Genomic DNA, 22,487 nt, shown 5'->3' on the forward strand with positions numbered 1-22,487 from the left:
CGCTGCTTGGCTGATTTAGCTGAAATAGATGACTAGGCAAACAACAGAGTTTTCATAAAATGAATGCTGACACATTAATTGACAATTCGAACAACCATGAACTGCTCACATAAGATGGTAATTTAAGTGAAACAAGAAATCTTTCCCAGGAAATATCGTTGAATTAGCCTCCAGTCAGTCATGTCACTGTGTTAAGATCTCTTTCCCAAGGAATATCATTGAATTAGCCTGTTGTCAATCATCACACCACGTTGCAAATGTTTGCTCTTTTGTGGTAATTAAGGCTGGACTGCCCCTCAAAAACATATAAAATCCTTATGTTTGATTTGTAATTGCACAATTTCGCCACGGTGCAGTTCACCATCTCTGCGTTGCTGGGCAGAATTGCATCAGACTGCCTTATCTTATTAAACTGATAACCTTGCTCTTTACAGACCACATTGCGTTGATTCTTTGGCCGACCTCGAGACCTAAAGGTCTTGAATGGGATCCAGATCTTCAGATTCACAGTCTATCAATAACACCACTGGGCCTTCGCCTCTCCTATTTTCCTAAAGGTTTCTTTAAAAGGCCCTCAACACTTCCCTGATCTTAGCATCATTCACATCCTTCTCCTTGTTGAATACATATAAGAAGTAGTCAATTAAGAATCTTACCAATTTACTCTGGCTCCACTCATGCAATCGGCCCTTTGCCCTAGAATGGAAAAGTCTGTTCTCTACTTACTTTCTGTCTCCTAACATACAAATAAAATATTTTGAGATTCTCTACAATCCGACTTGTCAAGGACAGAGCTTTGTGCTTCCTGTATATCCCACAACAGCTTTGTCTGAATTCACATTCCTAAATATTACATATGTTTCGTTTATCTTTCTGAAATAACATTCAATATCATTTATCTACCAGGGTTCCCAAATTTAGTTATCCGCTTCTTTCATCATCACAGGAGAATAAGAACATGGGAACATAAGTAATAGGAGCAGGAGTAGGCCATCTGACCGGACAAGTCTACTCTTTCAATAAGGTCATGACGTATCTTATCGTGAGCTCAGCTCCATTTACACATCGGTTCACCAGAATCCTTAATTCCTTTATTGTTGAAAAATCTATATTTATAAAGACAAGCATTCAATGCGGCAGTCTCGACTGCCTCGTTACACCGGGAACTCGAAAGAATCACAATTCTTTAGGTGTAGAAGTTCTTCCTCAATTCAGGCCTAAATATGCTTCCCTTTATTTTGAGGCTATGCCACCCATTCTGTACTTTCACCCACCCTCAAATGCAACATTCCTGCTTCGACCTTATCTATTCCCTTCATAGTCGAATATGTTTCAAGAAGATTCCCCTTCATTGTTCTCAATTCCAATGAGTGCAGTCCCAGTCTACTTAATCTCTTTTTGTAAGCCAACCCTCCCAAATCAGGAATCAACCAAGTGGACTTCCTCTGCATCCCTTTCAGTGCGGGTACATACCAGTCAAGTTCTCCAAGTGTGGTCTCAATAGCACCCCACTCAATAAGCATAACCTTCTTATTATAATCTTCATCCTTCTAGCAATGAAGGACAATATTCCATTTGCTTTCTTAACTACCTGATGCACCTGCAAACCAATATTTTATGATTCGTATACAAGGATTCCCTGGTCCCTGTTTATGTTTCTTTGCAAAAGGCACCGCAGACTGCCAGACCTGCGCTGTGATCAACTGACCTTTTAAAGACTCCCACATGTTAGATGTGAACTTATCCTCAAATACGTTCCTCCAATCTAGTTTTTTTTTAATGGAGCCTCCATGCAATCTAACATTTTCAATCAAGGACTAGTCTTATCCACATTATCCTGATGAATGGCTCTTGCCTGAAATGACGATTTTCCTGTTCCACGGATTTTGCCTGACCTTTGTGCATTTCCAGCACCACTCTAATCTTATCCACATTAATAACAATCTGAATATTTGTGTTTAATTGACCACAGTATCGAAAATGACACCCCTCCCTATGCCTCCTCCAGTAAAAGGTCGACCTTTTGTGCAGGCGCAGTCGACAATGTCTAGAGCGGCCCAATTACAAAAGGGCCTCCATCTTACCGGAGCACATCAGACACGTATTCAGCCAACACCAGCTCATTAGTAACTTATGTGATGCACTTGCTTTGATCAGTCTGGGCATTGAGATGAAAAGCAGGATGTTTATGATGGAATTGTTGTAAACCATTGCTTCGGGCTCACCCAAGATATTCTGTGCAGGTCTCAATCCACATGATAGGCAGAATGTGATCAATCTGGGGAGGGTGCAATGGACATTCACCAGTACGGTGTTCTTGCTGGAGATGGCTTGCTTTGGTATAAAGTGGACAGACCTGGATTGTTTTCTGGAGAACAAAGGAATTGAGAACATAGAACATAGAAAGTTTGTGAGAAGATTTGTCGCTCGGGTGCTGCTCATTGTTGTGGTTCCATTCACTGAGCTGGGAATTTGTGTTGCAGACGTTTCGTCCCCTGTAAAGGTGACATCCTCAGTGCTTGGGAGCCTCCTGTGAAGCGCTTCTGTGATCTTTCCTCCGGCATTTGCACTGGTTTGAATCTGCCGCTTCCGGTTGTCAGTTCCAGCTGTCCGTTGCAGTGGTCGGTATATTGGGTTCAGGTCGATGTACTTATTGATTAAATCTGTGGATGAGTGCCATGCCTCTAGGAATTCCCTGACTGTTCTCTGTTTGGCTGGTCCTATAATAGTCGTGCAGTCTCGACTGCCTCGTTACACCGGGAACTCCAAAGAATCACAATTCTTTAGGTGCAGAAGTTCTTCCTCAATTCAGGCCTAAATATGCTTCCCTTTATTTTGAGGCTATGCCACCCATTCTGTAGTTTCACCCACCCTCAAATGCAACATTCCTGCTTCGACCTTATCTATTCCCTTCATAGTCGAATATGTTTCAAGAAGATTCCCCTTCATTGTTCTCAATTCCAATGAGTGCAGTCCCAGTCTACTTAATCTCTTTTTGTAAGCCAACCCTCCCAAATCAGGAATCAACCAAGTGGACTTCCTCTGCATCCCTTTCAGTGCGGGTACATACCAGTCAAGTTCTCCAAGTGTGGTCTCAATAGCACCCCACGCAGCTGAAGCATAACCTCCTTATTTTAATCTTCATCCCGCCAGCAATGAAGGACAATATTCTATTTGCTTTCTTAACTACCTGATGCACCTGCAAACCAATACTTTATGATTCGTATACAAGGATTCCCTGGTCCCTGTTTATGTTTCTTTGCAAAAGGCACCGCAGACTGCCAGACCTGCGCTGTGATCAACTGACATTTTAAAGACTCCCACATGTAAGATGTGAACTTATCCTCAAATAGGTTCCTCCAATCTAGTTTGTTTTATTTTAATGGAGCCTCCCTGCAATCTAACATTTTCACTCAAGGACTAGCCTTATCCACATTATCCTGATGAATGGCTCTTGCCTGAAATGACGATTTTCCTGTTCCACGGATTTTGCCTGACCTTTGTGCATTTCCAGCACCACTCTAATCTTATCAACATTAATAACAGTCTGAATATTGAATGTTTAATTGACCACAGTATCGAAAATGACACCCCTCCCTATGCCTCCTCCAGTGAAAGGTCGATCTTTTGTGCAGGCACAGTCGACAAACAAGGTCTAGAGTGGCCCAATTACAAAAGGGCCTCCATCTTACCGGAGCACATCAGACACTTATTCAACCAACACCAGCTCATTAGTAACGTATGTGATGCACTTGCTTTGATCAGTCTGGGCATAGAGATGAAAAGCAGAATGTATATGTTGGAACTGTTGTAAACCATTGCTTCGGGCTCACCCAAGATATTCTGTTCAGGTCTCAATCCACATGATAGGCAGAATGTGATGAATCTGGGGAGGGTGCAATGGACATTCACCAGTACGGTCTTCCTGCTGGAGATGGCTTGCTTTGGGGATAAAGTGGACAGACCTGGATTGTTTTCTGGAGAACAAAGGAATTGAGAACATAGAACATAGAACATAGAAAGTTTGTGAGAAGATTTGTCGCTCGGGTGCTGCTCATTGTTGTGGTTCTGTTCACCGAGCTGGGAATTTGTGTTGCAGACGTTTCGTCCCCTGTCTAGGTGACATCCTCAGTGCTTGGGAGCCTCCTGTGAAGCGCCTCTGTGATCTTTCCTCTGGCATTTGCACTGGTTTGAATCTGCCGCTTCCGGTTGTCCGTTCCAGCTGTCCGTTGCAGTGGTTGGTATACTGTGTCCAGGTCGATGTACTTATTGATTGAATCTGTGGATGAGTGCCATGCCTCTAGGAATTCCCTGGCTGTTCTCTGTTTGGCTGGTCCTATAATAGTAGTGTTGTCCCAATCGAATTCATGTTGCGTTTCATCTGCATGTGTGGTTACAAAGGATAGCCTATCGTGTCGTTTCGTGGCTAGTTGGTGTTCATGGATGCGGATTGTTGCTGACTTCCTGTTTGTCCTATGTAGTGTTTTGTGCAGTACTTGCATGGGATTTTGTACACTATATTGGTTTTGCTCATGCTGGGTATCGGGTCCTTCGTTCTGGTGAGTCGTTGTCTGAGAGTGGCTGTTGATTTGTGTGCTGTTTTGAGTCTTAGTGGTCGCAGTAGTCTTGCTGTCAGTTCGGAAATGCTCTTGATGTACGGTAGTGTGGCTAGTCCTTTGGGTTGCGGCATGTCCTCGTTCCATTGTCTTTCCCTTACGCATCTGTTGATGAAATTGCAGGGGTATCCGATTTTGGTGAATGCATTGTATAGGTGTTCTTCCTCTTTTTGCAGTTCTGGTGTTCTGGTGTTGTGACCCTTTTGAATAGCGTCTTGTTACACCTTCTTTTGTGTGCGTTGGGGCGGTTGCTTTCGTAGTTCAGGACTTGGTCTGAGTGTGTGGCTTTCCTGAATACATTTGTGGTGAATTCTCCGTTCGGTGTTCTCTGTACCATCACGTCCAGGAATGGGAGTTGGTTGTCATTTTCTTCCTCTCTAGAGAGTCGGATTCCTGTGAGTGTGGCGTTGAGGATCTAGTGAGTGTTCTCTATTTCTGTGTTTTTAATGATTACAAATGTGTCAACCACATATCTGACCCAGAGTTTGGGTTGAATTTGCGGTAAGACTGTTTGTTCTGATCTTTGCATTACCGCTTCTGCAATGAGTCCAGAGATGGGTGAGCCCATGGGTGTGCTGTTGATTTGGTCATATATTTGGTTGTTGAATGTGAAGTGTGTTGTGAGGCACAGGTCCAGTACTTTGAGTATGCCGTCTTTTTTGATAGGTTCAACGTCCTGTTGTTTGTTCTGTATGTCCAGCAGGTTGGCTATTTTTTCTCCGGCTCGGGTTTTGCCGATAGAGGTGAACCGTGCCGTCACATCAAATGAGAACATAGTATTCCCAGTCAATATTGGGGAGGTTAAAGTCCCCCATAACAACTACCCTGTTACTCTCGCTCCTATCGAGAATCATCTTTGCTATCCTTTCCTCGACATCTCTGGAACTATTCGGAGGCCTATAGAACCCTCCCAGCAGGGTGACCTCTCCTTTCCTGTTTCTAACTTCAGCCCATGCTATCTCAGTGGATGAATCCTCAAACATTATTTCAGCTGTTGTAATACTACGCTTGACTAACAACGCCACACCCCGTCTTTAACCATCTTCTATGTTCTTGCTGAAACTTGTAAATCCCAGAACCTGTAACAACCATTCCTGTCCCTGCTCTAGCCATGTCTCTGAAATGGCCACAACACCGAAATCTCAGGTACCAACTCATGCTGCAAATTCCCCAGCCTTACCCCGGATGCACCTGACATTGAAGTACACACATTTCAATCCAACATGCTGATTGCCGGTGCCCACTCGTGAACTTGTAAACCTATTCCCTGAGCTCATTACGCTCAACCTCCGGTACACTGGAACTGCAATTCAGGATCTCACCCCCATTGCAGCATTAGTTTAAACCCCCCGAAGAGCATTAGCAAATTCCACCACCACCCCCAAAATATTGGTACCGGTATGGTTCAGGTGAAGAACATCCACCCCCATTGCAGCATTAGTTTAAACCCCCCGAAGAGCATTAGCAAATTCCACCACCTCCCCCAAAACTTTGGTACCGGTATGGTTCAGGCGAAGAACATCCGGTTTGTAGAGGTCTATTCTTCCCCAGAAAGAGCTCCAATTATACAAGAACCCAAAACCATCCTTCATGCACCAACCCTATAGCCATGTGTTCAACTCCTCTTTCTATTCTTCGCTTCACAAGCACATGCTCGGGCAACAAACCAGATACAACAACTCTGTTTTGTCTAGCTCTAAGTTTCCACCCCAGCTCCATGAATTTCTGCATTAGATACCCACCTTTTTTTCCACCTATGTCATTGGTGTCTATGTGTACCAGAACTTGGGGCTGCTCCCCCTCCTCTTCAACAATCCCAAAAATATGATCAGAGACAATACAAACACTGGTAACTGGCAACAAACTAATCACGAGTCCCTCTGATTTCCACAAAACCTTCTATCTTTCCCTGTAACTATGGAGCCCCAATGACTAAAGCTCTGCGCCATTTCCCTCCTTCCCTTCTGAGCAGCAGCTCCAGACTCTGCCTCAGAGACCTGTGCCACATTGCTTACCCCTGGTGTGTCTTCCCCAACAGTATCCAAAATGCTACACTTGTTGTTGAAGGGAACCACCACAGGAGATCCCTGCACTGCCTGCCGGTTCCATTTCCTACTCCTGACAGTAACACATCTGCCTTTGTCATGTGGCTGTGGAGTAACTACCTGCTTGTAACTCCTCTCAATAACCCCGTCCACCTTCTGAATAATCCGTAGATCATCCAACTCCAGTTCCAGTTTCATAATTTCGTTGTTGTGGAGCTTGCGTTGGGAGAACATCCCACAAATGAGATCAGCGGGGACACTATAGGTGACCCTTACCTCCCACATACTGCAGGAGAAACATTCAACTCTCCTAAACTCCATTCCCACTATTTTAAATTCCCAAACAATCCGCTGACAAAACGAAACACAAAGGAAAACACTTACCACCTTACCAACCGACGCACATAACTTTTATTTTGGTAAAAGGAGGAGGAGGGGTGAGGGACACTACCCGAGTAGTGTTTCAGGTAAAGCAACCGCCAAATATCTAATCTTGTGCCCAACGTCCTACTCGACGCTATCACACTTCCTGCTGCTGGAACAACATTGGCCTTCCTGGCTCAGTGCTATTCATTGATGAACTACTTGGAGAATTAGAGTAACTGGATAATCTACAGCTGCTCTCTGAACTTTGTCTGGGTCATGGTATAAATCCCAGTGCTCATACAGCAACTGAGGAGCTGCAGCATGAAACTTAGTTCCAACCCAAACCAAAAAACCCACAATGACATACCAATAAACTACATCTGGTTCCACATGCAATACAACATTAACATTGCACATGATATAAGGAAGTTGACTGAAATAAGCAACAGTGAAATAACAGACCGTTGTCGATTCTCCATCTCTGCAGCACTGGGGCTCTTCCCTTTGCTACTCCTCACTGCTCATTATCTTTCAAACTATTCTGTTCCATGTTGTACCAGGTGACTCAATTGGTCTTGGTAGACACGGGTTATTTTTGGCTGTTTGGTAGCGGGGAGTAGAAAGGGCTGGATGTTGTGAAGGGAGACTGTACACCTCAGCAAAGCCTCATCTTGGCTGTTTGAGGAGATCTGAAGGTGGTTTTAGCTAATACGGCAGGGGGAGGGAAACCAGCTCAGGAAGTGGGAGGTTTGCTAGTGCTCTTGGGGGGCGTTTAAACTAACTTTGCAGGGGCATGGGAACCCAGACTGTAGCTTTAGGGTGCAGGACCTGGAGTGTAGGGAGGTTTGGAACATGGCATCATTTTCAAAGGAGGGTGCCTGTAAACAGGAAAGTGGCTTGGAGTGTGTATACTTCAATGCAAGAAGTATACGAAATAAGGTAGGTGAACTTGCAGCGTGGGGTGGTACCTGGGACTTCGATGTTGTGACTATTACGGAGACATGGCTAGAACAGGAACAGGATTGGCTGTTGCAGGTTCCAGAATTTAAATGTTTGAAACAGTTATTAATGATTTCGAGTAATTGGGATCACAGAGACCAGGCTCTAGGCTGACACAGGATTGGAACTCGACATCCACAATCTTCAGGAAAGATGCATGGACATGGAGAGGGGGTCAGTGGAATGTTGTTGGTTAAGAAAGAGGTTAACACAATGCTAAAGAAGGTCAGTGGTCTGGATGATGCTGAATCAGTATGGGTGGAGCTGTGGAAAAGAAAAGACATTTGTGGGAATTGTGTACAAACCATCAAACAATAGTTGTGCATATGGGGATTGCATCAAACAGAATATTACAGGTATTGAAATAAGAGTGTGGCAGTTATGGGGAATTTCAATCTAATGAAACTGGTAGCAATGAGATGGTGGAAGATTTCCTGGAATATATAGGGGATGGTTTTCTCGACTAATGTTTTGAGAATCAATGAGAGAGCAAACCATCCGAGACTGGGTGTGGTTTAAGGAGAGGGGATTAATTAGCAACTTTGTGATGGGAGATCCTTTTGGTAAGCATGATCATACTATGGTTGAATTCTTCATTAAGATAGAGAGTGACACAGTTACATCTGAGACTGGACTCTTGAACTTAAAGTAATCTAACTTTGATGGTATGATGCATGGATTGGCTGGGATCAAATATCCAAGGATACTTAAGAGTTTGATGGTGGATAGGCAATGGCAAACAGTTGTAGAACATGTGGATGAAACTCAACGATTGTGCACCACTATGTTGAAAAGCATAAATCTGGGAACATGGCTCAACCAAGGCTAACAAGGGAAATCAGAGATCGTGTTAAAGAAAATGAGGAGATGTACAAATTGTTCAGAAAAAAAAAATCAGCAAAACTGAGGACTTGGGGAAATTTAAATTCCAGCAGATGGGTACAAAGGATTTAATTCTGAATGAGAAAATAGAATGCAAGTGTAAGCTTGTGGAAAACATTAAAAAAAACCTGAGTGCACATGTTTCTGTCGATATGTGAAAAGGAAAAGGCTGGTGAAGACACGTATGGGTCCCTTGCCGTTAGAGTCATGTGGATCTATATGGAAAACAAAGAGATGGCACACCGGTGGGTCAAATACTTTGGGCCAGTCTTCACTAAGGATGAAGCAAATAATCTTCCAGGAATGCTATGGGATAAAGGACCAAACATGAAGGAGGAACTAAATGAAATCCTTAACTGTCAGGAAATGGTATTGGGGAATTGGTGGAATTAAAACCCAATACGTCCCCAGGGTCTGATGCTCTGTATCCCAGACCCATCCTTCAAAAACAAAGAGGAGAAAACAAGCAATTACAGACAGGTTAGCCTGCTACAGGTGATGGGGAAAATGTTGGAGTCAAAGATTACGGATGTAACAACAGACGATGTGGAAAGCTGTGTCAGGATCAGAAGAAGTCTGCATGGTTTCACTAACAGGAAACCATGCCCAACAAATCTTGTGTACTTTTTTGTGGATGTAACCAGTAGCGTGGAAAAGGGTGAATCAGTAGCTGTTGTTTTTCTGGACATTTGACAAAGTTCCACATAACAGATTAGTGAGGAAAGTTAATCCAGATACTTATAGACCAGTGAGCCTTACTTCTGTTACAGGAATGGTTTATGAAAGGATTATAAGAGATAAGATTTATAATCATCAAGCAAGGAACAATTTGATTTCAGATAGTCAACATGGTTTCGTCAAAGGCAGGTCATGTCTCATAAACGTAATTGAGTGTTTAGAGAAGATGACCAAGCATGTAAATGAGGGTAGGGCAGTTGACATGGTTTACATGGACTTCAGTAAAGCCTTTGATAAGGTTCAACATGGTAGGCTATTGGAGAAAATGCAGAGGCTTGGAATTAAGGGGGATTTAGTAGTTTGGATTAGAAACTGTCTTTCTGAAAGAAGGCAGAAAGTAGTGGTTGATGGAAAATATTCAGTCTGGAGTCCAGTTACTAGTAGTGTGCCACAAGGATCTGTTTTGGGAACCACTGCTGGTTGCCATTTTTTGGACGTAGGCATAGGTGGATGGATTATTAAATTTGCAGATGACACTAAAGTCGGTGGACTGGTAGACAGTGTGTGAGATTGTTACAGGTTGCAGGGGGACTTAGATAAACTGCAGAATTGGGCTGAGAGGTGACAAATGAAGTTCAATGCAGCTAAATGTGAGGTGCTGCATTTTTGGAAGAATAACAGGAAGGCCGAGTACTGGGTCAATGGAAAGATTCTTAGTAGTGTGGATGTGCAGAAGGATCTTGGAGTTCATGTACATAGATTCCTGAAAGTTGCCACCCAGGTGGATACTGCTGTTAAGAAGGCATACGGTGTGTTAGGTTTCCTTTGGAGAGGGATTGAGTTCCGGAACCGCAATATCATGCTGTCGCTATACAAAATGCTAGTGCGGCCACACTTGGATTATTGTGCACAGTTCTGGTCGCCATATTTCAGGAAGGTTTGGAAGCATTGGCAAAGATTCAGAGGAGACTTACCAAGATGTTGCCTGCTCAGGAGGGAAGGTCTAATGAAGAAAGGCTGAGACTTGGGTCTGTTTTCATTGGAAAGAAGAAGGCTCAAAAGGGGCTTTGATGCAGACATACAAAAGGATTAGATAGGGTAGACAGTGACCGTCTTTTTCCTAGGATGATGACGTCGGCTTGTACAAGGGGGCATAACTACAAATTGAGGGGTGGTATATTTAAGACAGATGTCAGAGGCAGGTTCTTTACTCAGAGAGTGGTAAGGGTCTGGAATGCCCTACCTGCCAATGCAGTCAACTTAGCCACATTGTCCGAGAGGTGTTCTCTGAAATATTCCGCAAGTCGGCAGCCTGTCTCCCCAATATAGAGGAGGCTACATTGGGTGCAGTGGATGCAGTAAATGACGTGTGTGGAGGTGCAGATGAATTTATGATGGATACCCAAGGATCCCTTGCGGCCTTGGAGGGAGGTGAGCGGGGAGGTGTTGAACCAGGGTGGATCCATTGGATTGATGCTAATGGTTGATTGGGGATATGTTGGACCATGAGTTTACAGAATAAAAGCCTACTGTAAACCAGGAACAGAACAGATGTTGCTGGAAAAGCTCAGCAGGTCTGGCAGGATCTGTGATGAAAACTCAAAGTTAATGTTTTGGGTCTGGAGACCCTAACTCAGAACTGCTGAGGTTACACATTATGCTGATGTACAATTCTGCTGGGGTTGATGGCCCACACTGCTTCATGGATGTGGAGTCTTGACGTGTTAGATCTGTTCAAATTTTGTCCCATTCAGCACGGTGATCGTGCCACACAACATGACGGAGTTTATTCTCAACGTGAAGGTGGGATTTTGTCTCCACAAGGACCAGAGTATTCAATCTTATCATTACTGTCATGTAGCTTGAGATCAGCTAATTTATTCCCTCTTGTTGGTTTCCTTATCAGCTGCTGCAGAACCAGTCTAGAAGCTGTGTTCTTTCGGACCTGACCTGCTCAGTCAGGAGTACTGTTCACAGCAGTGCATTTCAAAAAGCAGTTAACAGTCAACAACAATTGATGTAGGTCTCTAGGCCAGACCAAGTAAGAATGGCAGATTCCCTTCTCTGTCGGTAGCATTAGTGAGCCAAACGGTTTTTTTTTCTGGCAGTTGAGGATTGGTTCAATGGCATCAGTACATTTTTAATTACAAATCTTTTGTTATTGAACTCAAATTTCACCATCTGTCATGGTGAGATTCAAACCCTGTTCCATGGAATATTCGCTGAGTTTCTTCATTTAATAGTTTAGTGAGAATACCATGAGGACCATTGGCTTCCCCTAACCAACATTCCATGTAGTTCCCAGCATTTCCTTCTTCTCTGAAAGTCTATGTCTATCAATTAAAACCAAGTATACAATATGCCTTCTTAACCACTGTATTCACCAGTTCTAATACCTTAAGGGATTGGTAGACATGCAGACTGAGATGCCTCTGCTTCCCAAGGCTGGACCATTCAGTGCAGACAGACATCAGCTGTCAGAGCATTCTTAGTGGGCCTTTTCCTGTGCTGTGCTGTACTGCTCTTTCATTCTTTCATCATGTGCTTCCTTGCCTTATTTTTCCTGCCAAAGTGCATCACATTTAGCACATTTGATTTCCATTTGTCACTGACCAGCCCATCTATATCATCCTGTAATCTAAGGCTATCCTCCTCACAATTTACCATCCAACAAATGATCGGTGATTTTCAAATTTATTGATCAACTTAACTGTGTTCAAGTCTATATCATATATATAAAGAGGAATGAAACATAAACACAAGTAGGTTACACGGCAGTTTTTTGAGGATATTGGAGAGTCCTCATTGTGAATAATTTGTGCAGTATTATTAATCCCATATTTAAGGAAGAATATGGTTGCATTAGATATAGTCCTTGATTGTGACTTGGAATGAGTGCACTTTTGATGTAAGTTTGGACAGACTGGATATGTTTCCAAGAGAGATTTGAAAGAAATATGTTTCGACTTGATTGAAGTTTGTAAGATCCTGAATGGTCTTAATAGGCTGGAAACGGAAAGCACACTCTCTCTGCGCAGACCCTCAACCGGGAAATTGCTACTTATTACATAGGCAGAACAACATTCTGTCAGTGCTCATCCTCTAACAGTGCAGCACTCCCACATTGGTGACCTGACGTCAATGGAACAAAGGAAGAGTTCTGACCTTGTGACTATATTGAATCATTGCTGACAGTACAGTGTTCCCATTGTATTCACTTCCAGAGCAAGACGCCCTCGCCTCTCACCCTGTCGTATTTATAGAGGCTGCAGTATGTTCACGGTAGAAACAGCTGGGTATGCCAGCACAGGGCAGCAAGATGGCTCAGTGGTTAGCACTGCTGCCTCACAGCGCCAAGAACCCGGGCTTGATTCCACCCTTGGGCCATTGTGTCTGTGTGGGTTTCCTCCGGCTGCTTCGGTTTTCTCCCACAGTCCAATGATGTGCAACTTAGGTGAATTGGCCATGCTAAATTACCTGTAGAGTTCGGTGCATTAGTTAGGGATAATGGATCTCAGTGGGTTGCTTTTCAGAGGGTCGGTGCGGGCTAGTTGGGCTAAAGGACCTGTTTCCACACTGTAGGGAATCTAATCTAATCATTTACCACCATAACATGCACAGTTAGGTAGCACAATGACTCACGAGGCTTAGTATAACATTTGCCTTTTTGTAAGGAGAATGACCATGAAGCTAGGGTGACTCACTTCAACCACATAAGGATTAATTTCACTTGATGTACTCTGCAATAGATTTGCTCCTGGAGGAACAACATTATTGCACTGGGAACAATTCATGGAAGATTTATTCGTTTGAATCCTAAATCAGGTAGCTATGAAAGGCACTCCACAAGTGTTATCATGTCAATTGTCATGGCCAGAATACGTACAAAGCGGATGGAGGTTCAGGGAACATTGTGCTGAGCCCTTGACAGAACACAACTTGCTGGAACTGGTTCTATTATATTTGTACATTAGGGATTTTTGGTCAGCTTGATGCAGAGTCTATTCCCTGGAGACAGTCACAATCTTTGATAAAGGTGCAAAATGTGACAGTGTAGATCAAAGATGGTACAGATAGCAGAAGGGAAAAGATTTTAGTCACCGAGCTCAGACTGAAAGAAGGCAATACGACACAAAACAAGAAACAAGGAACAAAGAAATATTACAGCACAGGAACAGGCCGTTTGGCCCGGTAAGCCTGTGCCGACCCAGATCCTCTGTCTAAACCTATTGCCTATTTTCCAAGAGTCTGTATCCCTTTGCTCTCTCTCCATTCATGTATCGTTCTAAATACATCTTAAATGACGCTATCGTGCCCATTTCTACCGTCTCCAATGGCAACACGTCCCTGGAACACACCAACCTCTGCATAAAGAACTTTTCACGCATTATCTCCCCTAAACCTTTCCTCTCTCAGTTTGAATGCGTGATCTCTGGTAATTGAGTTCCACACTCTGGGGAAAAAGATTTTTGATGTCCATCCAGTCTATACATAAAACATAGAACATAGGACAGTACAGCACACAACGGGCCCTTCAGCCCACGATGTTGTGCTGACCATTGATCCTCATGTGAGTTAAACCTAATGTACAAACCCTCAAATTTCTCTGACCATATGCATGTCCAGCAGTCTCTTAAATATCCCCAATGACCTCGCTAGCACAACTGCTGCTGGCAACGCATTCCATGCTCCCACAACTCTCTGTGTAAAGAACCCGCCTCTTACATCCCCTCTATACTTTCCGCCAAACAGCTTAAAACTATGACCCCTCGTGTTAGTAATTTCTGCACTGGGAAAAAGTTTCTGGTATCAACTCTATCTATGTATCTCATTATCTTGTACACCTCAATAAGGTCCCCTCTCTTCCTTCTTTTTTCCAATGAAAAACTTCTGAGCTAAGTCAACCTCTCTTTGTAAGATAAGCCCTTCTTTCCAGGCAGCATCCTGGTACAACTCCTCTGAACCCTCTCCAACGCATCCACATCTTTCCTGTAATACGGCGACCAGAACTGGACACAGTATTCCAAGTGCGGTCTCACCAAAGTTTTATGGAGCTGCAACAAGATCTTACGGCTCTTAAACTCAACCCCTCTGTTAATGAAAGCCAAAACACCATATACATTCTTAACAACCCTGTCCACCTGGGTGGTAATTTTAAGGGATCTATGTACCTGCACCCCAAGATCCCTCTGTTCCTCCACACTGCCAAGAATCCTGTCTTTAATCCTGTACTCAACTTTCAAATTCCACCTTCCAAAATGCATCCAGGTTGAAATCCATCTGCCACCTCTCAGCCCATCTCTGAATCCTGTCAATATCCCACTGCAGCCTACAACAGCCCTCCATACTGTCAACGACACCTCCAATCTTTGTGTCGTCTGCAAACTTGCTGACTCATCCATCAATCTCCTCATCCAAGTCATTAATAAAAATTACAAACCGTAGAGGCCCAAGGACAGAGCCCTGTGGAACACCACTCACCACAGACTTCCAGGCAGAATACGTTCCTTCCACTACCACTCGCTGTCTTCTGTCGACCAGCCAATTCTGTATCCAGACAGCTAAGTTCCCCTGTATCCCATTCCTCCTGACCTTCTGAATGAGACTACCATGGGAAATCTTATCAAATGCCTTTCTGAAGTCCTTATTCACAACATCCACTGCTCAACTTATCTAGTAACATCCTCAAAGAGCTCAATAAGATTTGTGAGGCATGATCAGCTCCTCACAAAGCCGTGTTGACTGCATTTAATCAAGCCATGCTCTTCCAGCTGGTCGCTGAAAATGTGTTGATGGAAAAGCACAGCAGGTCAGACAGCATCCAAGGAGCAGGCGAATCTCCGTTTCAGGCATGAGCCCTTCTTCAGGAATGAGGAAACTGTGCCCAGTAGGCTAAGATAAAAGGTAGGGAGGAGGGACTTGGGGAGGGACATTGGAAATGCGATAGGTGGAAGGAGATCAAGGTAAGGGTGATAGGCCAGAGTGGGGTTGGGGTAGGAGAAATCAGGAAGAAGATTTCAGGTTAGGAAGGTGGTGCTGAGTTCGAGGGTTTGGACTGAGACAAGGTGGGGGGAGGAGAAATGAGGAAACTGGAGAAATCTGAGTTCATCCCTTGTCGTTGGAGGTTCCCTAGGCGGAAGATGAGGCGCTCTTCCGCCAACCGTCGTGTTGCTATGGTCTGGCGATGGAGGAGTCCAAGGACCTGCATGCCCATGGTGGAGTGGGTGGAGGAGTTGAAGTGGGGTGGTTCAACGAACCCCACCACTAGGGATATATTTCCCTCCCCTCCCCTATCAGCGTTCCAAAAAGACCACTCCGTCTGTGACTCCCTCGCCAGGTCCACACATCCCACCAACCCAACCTCCACTCCCGGTACCTTCCCCTGCAACTGCAAGAAATGCAAAACTTGGGCCCACACCTCCCCCTCACTTCCCTCCAAGGCCCATGGGATCCTTCCATATCCGCCACAAATTCACCTGCACATCCACACACATCATTTACTGCATCCGCTGCACCCGATGTGGCCTCCTCTATATTGGGGAGACTGGCCGCCTACTTGTGGAGCATTTCAGAGAACACCTCTGGGACACCCGGACCAACCAACCCAACACCCCATGGCTCAACACTTCAATTCCCCCTCCCACTCCACCAAGGACATGCAGGTCCTTGGACTCCTCCATCGCCAGACCATAGCAACACGACGGTTTGAGGAAGAGCACCTCATCTTCCGCCTAGGAACCCTTCAACCACAAGGGATGAACTCAGATTTCTCCAGTTTCCTCATTTCCCCTCCCCCACCTTGTCTCAGTCCCAACCCTCGAACTCAGCACCACCTTCCTAACCTGCAATCTTCTTCCTGACTTCTCCGTCCCCACCCCCACTCCGGCCTATCACCCTCACCTTGATCTCCTTCCACCTATCGCATTTCCAATGTCCCTCCTCCAAGTCCCTCCTCCCTACCTTTTATCTTAGCCTGCTGGACGCACTTTCCTCATTCCTGAAAAAGGGCTTATGCCCGAAACCTCGATTCTCCTATTCCCTGGATGCTGCCTGACCTGCTGCGCTTTTCCAGCAACACATTCTCAGCTCTGATCTCCAGCATCTGCAGTCCTCACTTTCTCTTCCAGATGGCCATAAATCCTATCCCTCAGAATCTTTTCTAACACCTTGTGGATGAATGTCGTGAGACTGACTGGTCTGCAATTGTTGGGGATTCCCCTATTTCCTTTCTTGAAGAGAGGAATTACATTTGCCTCTCTCCAGTCCTTAGGTATGATTCCAGTAAAGAGCGAGGATGCAAAGATCTTCACAAGCGGCGAAGCAATCACATTTCTCGCATCCCAAAGCAGCCGAGGACAAATCTGGTCTGACCCTGGCAACTTGTCAATCTTAACTTCTGTCAACTCCTCAAACTCCTGAATCTCTATCTGTTCCAGCATGCTTACCTGCTCCTCAATGGTTTCATTCACTACAAGGTCCTTTTTTATTTAGTAAAGACAGAAGCAAAAAACTCATTTAGGGCTTTCCCTATCTCCTCATTCCTCTCATGAATTTTGTAGGTACCCTCTTCAACCTCTGTCTTTCTAATGAAAATAATCAGAATCTACACAGTGTCTCTTCATAGATAGCACCCTCCATACCAGGCAACATCCTGGTGAACCTCCTTTGCACCCACTCCAAAGGATCCACATCCTTTTGGTAATGTGGCGACCAGAACTGTACACAGTATTCCAAATGTGGTCAAACCAAAGTCTCATACAACTGTAATATGACCTGCTACCTCTTGTACTAAAATCACTGTCCGATGAAGGGATGCACTGTATGCCTTCTTGACCACTCTACTGACCTGATTTGCTCTGTTCAGGGAAAAATGGACCTGAACACCCAGATTTCTCTGTACATCAATCTTCCCCAGGACGTTTCCATTTACTGTAAAGTTGCTTTTGAATTAAATCTTCCAAAATACATCACCTCGCATTTGCCCGGACACTCTGACAGATCCCTTCACAATCTGCTACTCCACCAACCTTAGTGACATCTGCAAACTTGCTAATCAGGGCACCTACACCTTCCTTCAAATCATTTATGTGTATCACAAACGACAGTGCTGCCATAACGGATCCATTTTGAGAAACTCTCTTCCACTGCTACTATCTGTCTCCTGTTGCCGAGCAAGCTCTTGACTCGATGCAACATCACCTTTTCATCAGACTACCGTGGGGGGCCTTACCTAACACCTTACCAAAGGCCATGTATATGACATCTATAGCCCTTCCCTCATGAATTAACTTCGTCACTTCTTCTAAGAATTCTATTAGGTTGGTAAAGCATGACCTTCCCTGCACAAAGTCATCTTGCCTACCACTGATAAGCTCATTTTCTTCCAAATGGGAATAGATACTATCCTTCAGTATCTTCTCCAGCAGCTTTCCTACCACTGATATCAGCCTCACCGGTCTATAATTACCTGCATTATCCCTGCTACACTTCTCAAACAAGGGGACAACATCAGGAGATTGGCTGCACAGTGGCTCAGTGGTTAGCACTGCAGCCTCACAGCATCAGAATCCCAGGTTCGATTCCAACCTCAGGGGACTGTCTGTGTGGAGTTTACACGTTCTCCCTGTGTCTGCGTGGGTTCCCGCCCACAGTCCAAAATGTGCTGGTCTGGTGAATTGGCCATGGTAAATTGGTTGTCCTGGTTGGGTCCAAGTTTTGTTGATCGGAACGTAGTCCGGAGTCTGTGCGGGATAAGTCGGTTCTGTAGGCAGGTGCTGAGGAAGGAGATGTGGTTGTGGTAGCGAGTCTGTTTGAGAATGTGGCTGAAGAGCTTCTGTGCAGAGGAGATGACCTGGGGGGTGCAGTGAGACAGGGACTCACTGAAACCTATGTAGAGGGAGAAAGAGAGCTTCTTCAAGGAAGGCATCCTTGTAAGATAATTCGCAGTAGGTTGAAATTTTGAGGAGAAAGTGAGGTCTGCAGATGCTGGAGATCAGCGATGGAAATGTGTTGCTGGAAAAGCGCTTCAGGTCAGGCAGCATCTAGGGAACAGGAGAATCTTCAGGGCATTCCTGAAGAAGGGCTAATGCCGGAAACGTCGATTCTCCTGTTCCCTAGATGCTGCCTGACCTGCTGCGCTTTTCCAGCAACACATTTACATCTCTGATCTCCAGCATCTGCAGACCTCACTTTCTCCCCATGGTAAATTGCCCACAGTGTTAGGTATATTAGTCAGAGGGAAATGGGTCTTGGTGGGTTGTGCTTCTGAGGGTCGGTGTGGATTGGTTGGGCTGAAGGGCCTGTTTCCACACTGTAAGGAATCTAATCCAGTCCTGTGGGACCTGCCCTGTGTTTAAGTATGCAGCAAATATATCTGTTAAGGCCCCAGCTATTTCTTCTCTCACTTCCCTTAGTAACCTGGGATAGATCCCACTGGGACCTGGGGACATGTCCACCTTAATGCCTTTTAGAATACCTAACACCTCCCCCCTCCTTTTGCTGACTTGACCTACAGTAATCAAATATCTGTCACTATCCTCAACATCCCTCATGTCCCTCGCCTCGGTGAACACCGATACAAAGTACTCATTAAGACTCTCACCCATTTTCTCTGACTCCACAAATAACTTTTCTCCTTTGTCCTTCAGTGGACCAACTCTTTCTCTACTTCCTCTTGCTCCTTATATATGAATCAAAGGCTTTGGGCTTTTCATTAACCCGGTTTGCTAAAGATACCTCATGCCCCCTTTTATCCCTCTTAGTTTCACGTTTCAGAATGGTCCGACATTCCTGACATTCTTCAGAAGCTTCGTCTGTCTTCACTGGCCTAAATCTTATGCATGCCTCCCTTTTCCTCTTTGCTAGTCTCACAATGTCACCTGTCATCCATGGTCCCTAATCTTGCAATTTCTATTCCTCATTTTCACAGGAACATGTCTCTCCTGAACTCTAATCAACCTCTCTTTAAAAGCAATAACAGAAATTGCTGGAAAAGCTTCACAAGTCCGTCAGCATCTATGGAGAGAAATCAGGTTTAATGTTTGGAGTTGGGAATCCAAGATGGCGGCGACCCAGCAAGTCTGAGTCGACAGTGCTCCTCCCAAGACTTGGGTAAAGTGGGTCGCCCACCCCCCATCACACTCACCAAATCATTTATAATAGTTGTTTAATTTAATTAGTTGCTTAATATTAAACTTAAACAATCGAATCTTTAATTAAAATGACAAAAGGGAAGGGAGCCCGCAGCTCTCAGTAGGCAGAACCCCGCTCCTCCACCCTCTCCAGCGGCAGCAGAGGCGTCCACAGCCGCCGCGGGGGACTTACATACAGTGACAAGCTTTGCGGAAATGATCTCCAAGCTGGACGCAAAGATCGACGCGTTTATCGAGGAGTCCCGAAATCGATGCGACTCACTCTCGGCCGCGCTGCAGAAGCATGACTGAGACATCCAAGAAATCGAGGGCCGAGTCGGTGGGGCGGAGTTAAAGGCCGCGACCTCCGAAACTACAGCACAATCGGCCGTGGATCAGGTACGGACTCTCGAGCAGCGAGTCCGGACCTTGGAAAATCATATTGAGACCTCGATAATCGAGGTCGTCGAAAAAATATTCGTTTGCTGGGTCTTCCCGAACGGGAAGAGGAAGGCCAGCTTACAGCGTTTCTCGACTAGTGGCTGCCACAGCGTTTAAATCTGGAGGCTGGATCAGGGCAGGTAAGGGTGAAATGGGCCTACCGGGTCGCAATACGTGGGCCCGGCTCGAACCAGCGCCCACACCCGGTCCTGTTCCAGCTGCAGAGCTACAGGGAAAGGCAGATACTCCTAGAAGCCTCTAGAAATCTCGGAAAAGACCCCCACGCTATGATCTACAAAGGATCTAAGATCATGCTATTCCAGGACTTTTCCCCGGCTCTGGTTCGAAAGAGGGAGGCATTCGACGAGGCGAAGAAGCGTTTAAGGGACTTAAATATTCAGTACTCCTTACGCTACCCAGCGACGCTACGCTTTAACCATGAAGGATCCGTGAATAACTTCGGATCACCAGAAAAGGCTAAGGAATTCTTGGACCCTCTTAGATAAACTGTAAGACATAATGCATGTTGGTTTTCCTTTCCCCCCACTTTGGTTTATATCCCCCCCTTTATTTTCTCCTACCTTACTGTTTAATATTATCATGGGGGTTGGGGAGAGGGATTTGATTTTATCCCCTCCTTGGGGTTGTTTTCTTTTATTATTTTATATATATATGAGGGATGTGTGTATATGTGTGTATGTATGTATGTATATCTATATAAAAGCTGGGGGGTTTGGTTAATGTTGGATAGGGTTTCCCCTCCCGAGGGGTCTCGGATTGGCCCAGAGGATTATGGTTGATCAGTCGGTTACGTGGTGCACCTGGAATGTCAAGGGGAGTAATTCGCCAGTCAAAACGAAGAAAATATTATCAAATCTTAAGAAGGAAAGAGTTGATATAGCTCTCCTACAGGAGACACAGCTGCTGGATAAAGAACACTTGAAATTACAACAAGGTGGATTTCATCAAACCTTTTTTTCTTCTTTAATATCAAAACGGAGGGGAGTTGTTATTCTTGTTCGAAAGAATTTCCCTTTCAAAATCCTAAAGCAGATAAAAGACGAATCTGGACGATATATCTTGATTAAAGCCCTCATAAATGGAGAGGGATATGGGATTTTAAATTTGTACTGCCCCCCGGCACACCCCTTTAAATTTATAACGGAAGCCTTTTCAAAATTGATGGCTTTTGATGCCCCGTCATATAATGATAGGGGAGACTTTAATTGTATTATGGATCCGGAAATAGATAGGATTCCCAAGAGTACTGCAGGAGTATCTCCCAGATCTAGATGGATCTGAACAAAGAATTAGGATTAGTAGATGTATGGAGAAGCCAGAGATTTTTCTTTCTACTCTAATCCACATAAATGTCATACCAGAATTGATATGTTTTTGCCCCCTCGATTTTTCTAAATTCCATATCATCCTGTAAAATAGGTAGTATAGCAATTTCTGACCACGCTGCTATATATATGGAAACTAAGGCGAGGAACAATGGGACATCCCCTCGGCATTGGCGTATGGACCCCTTCCTAATGAAAGATAGTAAATTTGTAAAGTACTTCTCTCAAGAATTTAAAACTGTTTTTAGAAATTAATTCAGGTACAGCTAGCAACCCATCAATGATGTGGGAGACCATCAAAGCTTACACGCGAGGTTTGATCATCTCCTACCCAGCGACCCAGAAGAAATTGAAGGGAGAACAACAGCGTCTGCTTGAAGCTCGCTTAAAAGCAGCTGAAACATCATACACTGATAGACCTTCTATTATTGAAGTGCAAAGGATTACAGCTCTTAGGATAGCTCTAAACACTACGCTTACTCAAACGACTAAGAGGGAAATATTATTTGCAAAACAAAGGTTATATGAATATGGCGACAAACCGAGTAGGTACTTAGCATTTCTTGCAAGGAAAAAAAAAGACCCCTCAGACTATTACGTCTATCAAGGAAAGTACGGGTATTTTGACTCATGATCATAAAAAGATTAATGCGATCTTTAGGGAATTTTATTCTCAGTTATATAAATCGCAGGATTGTGAAGATAGGATGAGGAGGATGCCTTCATTTTTTAAAAAAATTACCTTTCCAGACCAAATTCCGGAACAAGAATCGGTCCTAAATGCTCCTCTTACACTCCAAGAAATACTTGATGTAATTAGGCAACTTCAGAGTGGTAAGGTACCTGGCCCAGATGGTTTTCAAGCTGAATTCTATAAAGAATTCACAGAAATATTGGCTGGTGCACTTATGGATAGGTATAACTATGCATATAGTCAGGGCTGTCTCCCGTCTTCGCTGAAAGAGGCAAATATCTCTCTTATCC

Source organism: Chiloscyllium plagiosum, chromosome 46, assembly GCF_004010195.1.
Source record: "Chiloscyllium plagiosum isolate BGI_BamShark_2017 chromosome 46, ASM401019v2, whole genome shotgun sequence".
NCBI lineage: Eukaryota > Metazoa > Chordata > Chondrichthyes > Orectolobiformes > Hemiscylliidae > Chiloscyllium > Chiloscyllium plagiosum.